The following is an 8,033-nucleotide window of genomic DNA, read 5'->3' as shown; positions in this document are numbered from 1 at the left end:
TCGTGAAAAGCGCTATACAAATAAACGTGAATTGAATTGAATTGACGTTTAGTACGGTCCCTTTAATAGCTGCACCCTGCACGCATCCATTTCTCTTGAGTCTCAACTGTTTACTTTCACTTTAGACATAACTGTTTTAATATGTAAACCTTGTGTGTTTTTGACAGTTATCTTAGTTATTGTCTGACTGCGCTAATCAGTAATCAGGTGCTGTTTGACAAGCCTTTTAGTGTACGGACGCTTCAGGTGTACATGCTCTGAATAAGCACATGTCAGAACAACACGAAATGAAATGTTTAACCGGCAAGGCTTTAAAGCACACGCAAATAATGTACTTTTGTGATTGCGAATAAGTGCAGCGTCTCGTGAGTGTAACTCTACTGCTGAATTAACATTTGATGTGAATGTGTCTCGCGAGTTACAGTTGGACAGCGCATTGCTTGAGGTAGATGTGTTTTGTTAGTAAATATTTAATTATATTACTAGCGCTGCCTCCTTTGTTCACTATTACACTACTGCATATATTCCATCTGACACTGGTGTCGCTTATTTTTGTAACGTGAGCCCACACTTTCGAACGTTTCACTCTTGGCACGATGACTGATTGCATGCAAACACACACCGCACATGTGCATGGATGTCACACAAATGTCGAGCAAATGTCGGCCACATCATTCAGTGATTCTGAACATGACAAGCAGTAGCTTCTAATTTGCCATCAACATGGACGTATACGGAGATAAAACAATGCAAGTATAGATAACAGTATCGTTTGTCCTGAAGCTTATCGGTAGTCCGGTATTGACCCAATTATGTACCAGTCCAAAAAAAATACCGGTTCTCGGTACCCATCCATATAACAATCCCTAGTTGTTAAGAAATTGTCATCACACATAAATTAATTTTATTACATTTGGATTTGGATACATGTTTAGATATTATAAATGGCTACTTTTTGTCTTTCTGTTTTTTGTTCAGTTGTTTTATTGTTGTTGTGTCAGTTATTGCATTATTATTTCAGTCAAACCTATAAAACACTTTTACCCCAAACTACATATAAAAGCCTGATCAGTGGCATAAAAGTAATCAGAATGCAGCTACTTGTTCGTTTGTTACACATGCATGAACTTCCCCTTTATATAACGTGATGCTCTGCCCTCTATGTGCATGACGCTGCTCCTATTAAGCACTGTTAGAAGTGAATGAATTGATTCAGCATTTCGACACTTCCGTAAGAATGCGTTAAATTTGACAAAGCGAGTTAATAAAGGATGTATTGATCTTGTGAATTCACGACTTTTACTACACCAATATTTTTTAATTGGCTGTTAAAGTTTGTTGGGAATATTACACGATACTGATCCTTAAACAATGCATTGACGCACAAAAAAAACGCACACCTTTTGGACCAATTTCATAACATGATTTCTCGACTGCCACAAATACTGCCTAAACAAAATACTGATTTTGTGCACTTTTTACTGTGCCAGTATTTTAAATTGGCCTTTGAACTTAGCTTTATTGCATGGCAAAAAAAGCCTTACCTTGCCAAAGCACTGACAGAACCCATTGACCTAATGGTGTTGATGAGTGCTCCAAATGTAAACTTTGCATGCAACAATCAGGCAGTAATTGACAGCGCACTGATCCAATGGCATACAGGCATGGTCAGAATGACAGTACTCTAGCCCAATGATGTTGGGGATCCAGTGGGGGCGGCAATCATGCGCTCTAAAAAATGCTGGTTTATTTTTTAACCCAAATTCTGGGTTCAGCCTGTTGGGTCATTTTATTGGGTTGTTTTTAATACTTTTACCCAGGTGCTGGGTAGTTTTCCCCGTAACTAAGTTGCTGGGTCATTTTTAACACGGGGTTATTTTTTTCTACCCAACCGCTGAGTTGAGTATCTCCGACAAAACGACCCAGCTGCTGAATTACAGTCAGAGCGCGGGCTTTTTGAGTTCACTACAGGAGAGAGCAGGGGCGGACTGCCCATCTGGACGTTCTGGAGAAGTCCAGAATGGCCATCCATCCGATGGCCGTCGGCTGGCTGGTTCATAATCAAAGAAAAAGTGTCAGATTAAGTGGCATTGACGGCCGACAAAAGGGGGCGCTAATGCAATCTATTTTTGCTTATAAGAAACCGAAACCGACGCGAAGGAGAGTGGGCTCGTGATGACAAGCAAAAGACGTGAAGATAAAGGCGGCTGGGAGAAGCTAAAAGGAAAAAAAGCGAACATACGTCAGGTTACCTTTGCCCGCCCCTCTCACTATACACAGCATGTAGCCTATAGCACTATAGTAAAATCCCAGGTCCAAGCGTCCACTGCTATTTATCACTCCACAATGTCTGGCATGAATATTCCATTCATTCATAAAGAGACAGCAGCGATTCTACAACGGGTTACATTTGAGAGCTATTGAGTTAGAAAATAGAGTAAATGAATAAGGTGATTAGTCTGACTAACATGACACACACACACACACACGGAGACAATACTCAAATTGAAGAATTCTGTTGTTTCAGGTTTCTAGATTCTAGGTTTATGTTTATCATTGTCATATACATTTTCCATTCAGCTCTATGTAGATTTCAAGTATTTTAGTTCATACATTAATACATTTATTTCAATCTGTTGAAAAAAAAATAGAAACCATCACATAATTTGTAATGGTTTTACTGGTTATAATGAAAATTGCATTGGTTTTAATGGAAACTGTAATGGCACCTGTTGGTCTCTACTGGTAATTGGTCACCTTCTAATCATGGCTTTTGTTAAAGCCACTAAATCCTAATGTAATATGTCCCAAAACACACTACAGGAAACCATTATTTAATGGTTTTAATGGTTAAAAGTTGATGGTTTGTAATGTTTGTAATGGTATTTGTAGTGGAAATAATTTGAATTTCTGTGATGGTTTCCATTGTTTTTGTCAGCAGGGTCAACATGGGTTTTGTGATGTTATCTGCTATAAATGCGATAGGATTGCTGTAATATTGTGAGATAGTAGCGACTGTTTGTAGTTGTGGTGGGCCTATTTGGGAGAAAATCCAGGGCCGTTTTTTACTCCCAGTCCGCCCCTGGGAGAGAGCAGCTCTCAGCACCGCCACCGCCGATTTGGTGCACTCTTTCCGGGAAATAAAGGTTTGTATATATATTTTTTCATTTATAAAGTCTTTAAAGTTAAAATTATATTATATTATATTATTTTATTTTAGGCAACGCAACATAAGGATGAGATCATGTCAGTCAGCTGCGTCAGCAGCGGTAATTCCGCACGATGGAAACGCCTTTTGCCTCGCATTACATAAATGGATTTTATTTGTTATACAGAGTTTAATTTAATTTGAGGTTAAAATATGTTCTCTAATTTCAGTACTGTTTGTTTATGGGCAAGTTCTGGAGTCAGTCGCAGCATCTTTCAGCTACGAGTGAAACGTGAGGCCGCGGTCTAAAGTTTGCAGTTCCTCCGGCGAACAGCAGCCCTTCACCGGCTCAGATTTCGGCGACACACCGGCACGAGAATTAGCACTATTTCGGTAAAACAGTGATTACAGAGAACGGTTGAATACACTTAAATTAAAATACTACTTTTAATAATGCCTTTTTTATTCATGCTTGTTAAATGAGTTTAAATGTACGTAATATTGTAAACTATGCTGTATTCACCCAAATAAATTCAATTTGTCTTGTATTTTGTCCATGTCTTGCTTAATAATAAATGTTCATCTTTTGATTATTGCTGTTGCCTATAGTAATTCTGTGTGTGATTTTTAATTTCCAGCCCATTTTAAGCCAGCAATATAATAATTTTTAAACAATAGATGACTTAAATAAAACAATTGGGTTGTTTTTAACCCAGCATTTTTTAGAGTGTACCGTGCCACTCATTATCACAACCCTGCTCAAATGTAGCGCCAGTATGTGCTCTTATTGGCACCCCCTCCTGCTGGTGGCGCCCTAGGTGACTGCCTAGCTTGCCTATGCCGAGAAACGGTACTGCAAGAGGCCAAAATGTCCGCCCAATAGAGAAAAGTTTTGCTCAAGAAAAAAAGCAGGAAAACAAAAATTTCACACACACACACACACACTGGGCACTAGTTGCCAGCTTTTCGTTCACTAGTTCAACTTATCCATTAAAATAAAATTGTCAGCTATGACTTACCCTTTTGTATAATCTGGAATATAAGTTGCTAACAAGCCAAAGCGAATTAGGCTAATTCAAAGCGAAAATGAAAGCAAACAGCGTTCTCGCGCAGCATACCTCTCACAATCGGCATTAACCCAATTAAATGTGTCCATATTTGCGATGTATTTGAATGCTAAACTATTATTTATTATGTAAACCAGGCTTACTTAACGCGCTTAAGAAACATCCTGGTCACATGAGCAAATGTGTGTTTGGCCCGAGCTCAGGCTGAACGGCATGGATTGTACTATGCAGTACGCACTATTTAAAGTGTATCTATGTTTGGTTGACTGTATTTTATTCTGATAATGAACAGGCTGCAACGTTTGCAATGCTGTTCGTGTGTGCGTGAGGCGCCGGCGCGATCGAACAGCGGAAACAAACAACAACAAAAATACTCCATCATTTTTGGTCATACAGATCATTCGAAACTGCAATGTGTTTACTTTTATTTCTGTCATCTCGGTTTCCTTTCCGTGGACTTTCGTAGAGCGCCGCGCCACACAAATAGCTAAACCAAACTCAGCAGCATAGCCTATCTCTCAGTCTTTCCAGGTTTTACTCGTGCTATTTCTCCATGTTGAGAGTTTGGTGTCGCACATATTGCACCTGACTATGCATTCTTATTCTTTTCTCTGATGAACTGAAAATAACAGGAGTGTGTCCATCTCACAAATGTAGATTCCGTCTCTGCAGTCATCTCAACCATCTAATTCCAGCAACAGGAAACATACGAACTATTTTACCCGCAGAATTTTTTCTCTGGTGCTGTTTTGCGGTGTTGGTAAATTCACCACTTAATTTTGAGTTAAAATATGTTGTTGTAACTTTAGCATTACTGAGATTGTAACGAGTAATAATATTACCCAAATTTTATTAGTTATGCATTATATTCAATTCAATTCAAGTTTATTTGTACAGCACTTTTCACGATACAAATCATTGCAAAGCAACTTTACAGCAAATTAAGTTTCTACAATATTTAGTGGTAGCTTATCAGTGGTGACTGTCAGTTAATGTGCATATGGCAAAAATGTACGGAAAAATCAATTAAAGACGTAATCAAACAGACGATGAACACTATTAACAGCAATTATTATATGATGCAATCAAACTTATAGCAAAATGTGGTAGTTCTGTATGTTGTTTCAGGGTTGGCATTATTTGCGTTACATCAAAAAGTAATATACTACTGTAATATTATTACTTTTGTAATGCGTTACTCCCAACACTGAAAAATAGTCCGGTCTAATAGTCTGATGTCACATGGACTATTTTACCGATGTCCTTGCTACGTTTCTGTGCCTTGATCGTGGTAGTACCCTTGCTGTCTATGCAGGGTCAGAGAGCTCTCAGATTCCATCAAAAATACCTTTAATAAATTTTAGAGACACCATATTGATTATTTTTCTCTGTTTTAGTCATGGATGAATCAGAGCAAATCAATGTAATCAGTGCAATTGCTGAGTTACTCAAAAGATATTTCATCTTCGGTGCTGCAATAAGTTGTGGATACGTTCAATATGTTCAGGAAGCAGACCTTTTGCCGGTATTACGACCCATTCAGTCCAGAAAACTTGTATCTGCTTGGAGCCAGATCAGTAAGTACATTTCATCTTATGATTTCATAATGTATAGAAATGTAAAAGTGTTCTTAAATAATCTGGTTTCATAAGTGATCAAAAAAAGAAGTCATTTTTTACCTTTGTCTTTTTAGAACAAAGTGCTGATAACTTGTCAAGTTCTAGAGAAAGCAGCAGTGGCACTTGTTCATCTTCATGTTCATCAACCCCATCATGTGACAAGGCTTCCACAGTTGCTTCAGACTGGGCTGACAATTTTAAGATACCATGGCAGAAGTTTCCAGGAGCATTGACTCAATGTTTAGAAAGAAAGTAAAGACCAAACCCAAGATTGCGACGAGATATGGTAAGAATGGTCATGTCTGAAATGATGAAGGTGTGACTGTCCCAGTAAACAAAGCTCTGCAGCCATTGCCAAAAAGATGGTGGCCAAATACCCTGCATCCTTGCAGGATGTTATCGAAGATGATATAGTTGGATCAGGGTATCACTCGCTGGTCAAGCAGATTCAGAATCGCATAGAAAATGTGAAGAGACCCAATGTACCGAAAATCAGAAAATGTATCAGAACAGAAGACTCTGACACAGAGAAGATTCCTGCTGAAAGAAAGGTAGCGGTTCAAGACACTTGCGGCTGCGTGAATTGGTAATTAAAATTAATGCAGCTCAATGAGACTAAAGAGAGCCAGCAGGATAAACAAGAAAGGATGAAGATCAAGTCTAAAACAACAAATGTTGACCCAGAAGAAGAACATCGACAAAATAGTACAAAGAACATCGACAAAATAGTCCATGTTACATCAGTGGTTCAACCATAATTTTATGAAGCTACGAGAGTATTTTTGTATGCAGAAAAACTAAAATAACAACTTTATTCAACAATTCTTCTCCTTCGTGTCACCCTAGCAACATTTTGGAGAGTACCACAACGCATACATGTTCTATGTCAGCAGCACCACACGCATGCGTCATGATACTCTCTCTGTAATGGCGCTAGGGTGATGCGGAGGAGAATAATTTTTGAATAAAATCATTATTTTTGTTTTCTTTGTGCACAAAAAGTATTCCTGTACCTTCATAAAATTACGGTTGAACCACTGATGTCACATGGACCATTTTAACGAGGTCCTTACTACGTTTCTGTACCTTGAACGTGGTAGTACCCTTGCTGTCTATGCAGGGTCAGAAAGCTTTTGGATTTCATCAAAAATATCTTAATTTGTGTTCCGAAGATGAACAAAGGTCTTACAGGTTTGGAATGACATGAAGGTGTGTAATTAATGACAATTTTCATTTTTAGGTGAACTATCTCTTTAATTAAGTTATTTAGGAAGGTTACTGTTACAGTTCATTCACAGTTACATTGTCAGAATGGCTTGTTGTGAATGTCAGCAGAGAGATTAAAGCTCCAATTTTAATTTCTCTTCTGATGAAGAAAGAAGTTTTAGTACATCTTGAATGGAGTAAATTCAATTTATTCAATTACATTTAAGTTTTCCTACAGGAAGATTTGTTTTGCATCTGAGATTGTACAAAGCTGTATGTTTATGCTTTCCAAGCATTTGGTTCACGATCAGTGTTGGGCAAGTTACTTCCAAAATGTAATACATTATATATTACTAGTTACTGGCTTTTGAAAGTAATTCGTTACATTACAATATTACTGTCTCTGAATTGTAATGCATTACACTACTTTTGAGTTACTTTTGAGTTACTTTCACCAAAATATCCACAGAAGTATTTTAAAATGTCAAAATGTAGTTTATTGCTGCTCATTCTACATCCAGTGGAGGGTAATGTGGTAGGTCTATATTGCATAAAATTCTAAAATCGTATTTAGATACAGGTATGTAGGTCTATATTAATGTTACGTTGTAGTTTAGGTTAAACACAGATAAGCACAAACCACATTATTACATTCATAAATAACACTGGTAAATAAAGCAAACTGTTATAATGTACAAATAATAAATACAATGCCTAGCCTATAGGCTATTTTGAACGGTTTCAGAAGAAAACAAGAATGAAAAATATAAGTTGCTAACAAGCCAAAGCGAATTAGGCTAATTCAAAGCGAAAATGAAAGCAAACAGCGTTCTCGCGCAGCATACCTCTCACAATCGGCATTAACCCAATTAAATGTGTCCATATTTGCGATGTATTTGAATGCTAAACTATTATTTATTATGTAAACCAGGCTTACTTAACGCGCTTAAGAAACATCCTGGTCACATGAGCAAATGTGTGTTTGGCCCGAGC

This window comes from Sinocyclocheilus grahami, unplaced genomic scaffold (assembly GCF_001515645.1).
Source record: "Sinocyclocheilus grahami isolate Dianchi unplaced genomic scaffold, SAMN03320097.WGS_v1.1 scaffold986.1, whole genome shotgun sequence".
Lineage (NCBI taxonomy): Eukaryota > Metazoa > Chordata > Actinopteri > Cypriniformes > Cyprinidae > Sinocyclocheilus > Sinocyclocheilus grahami.
This window is presented reverse-complemented; position numbering follows the sequence as displayed.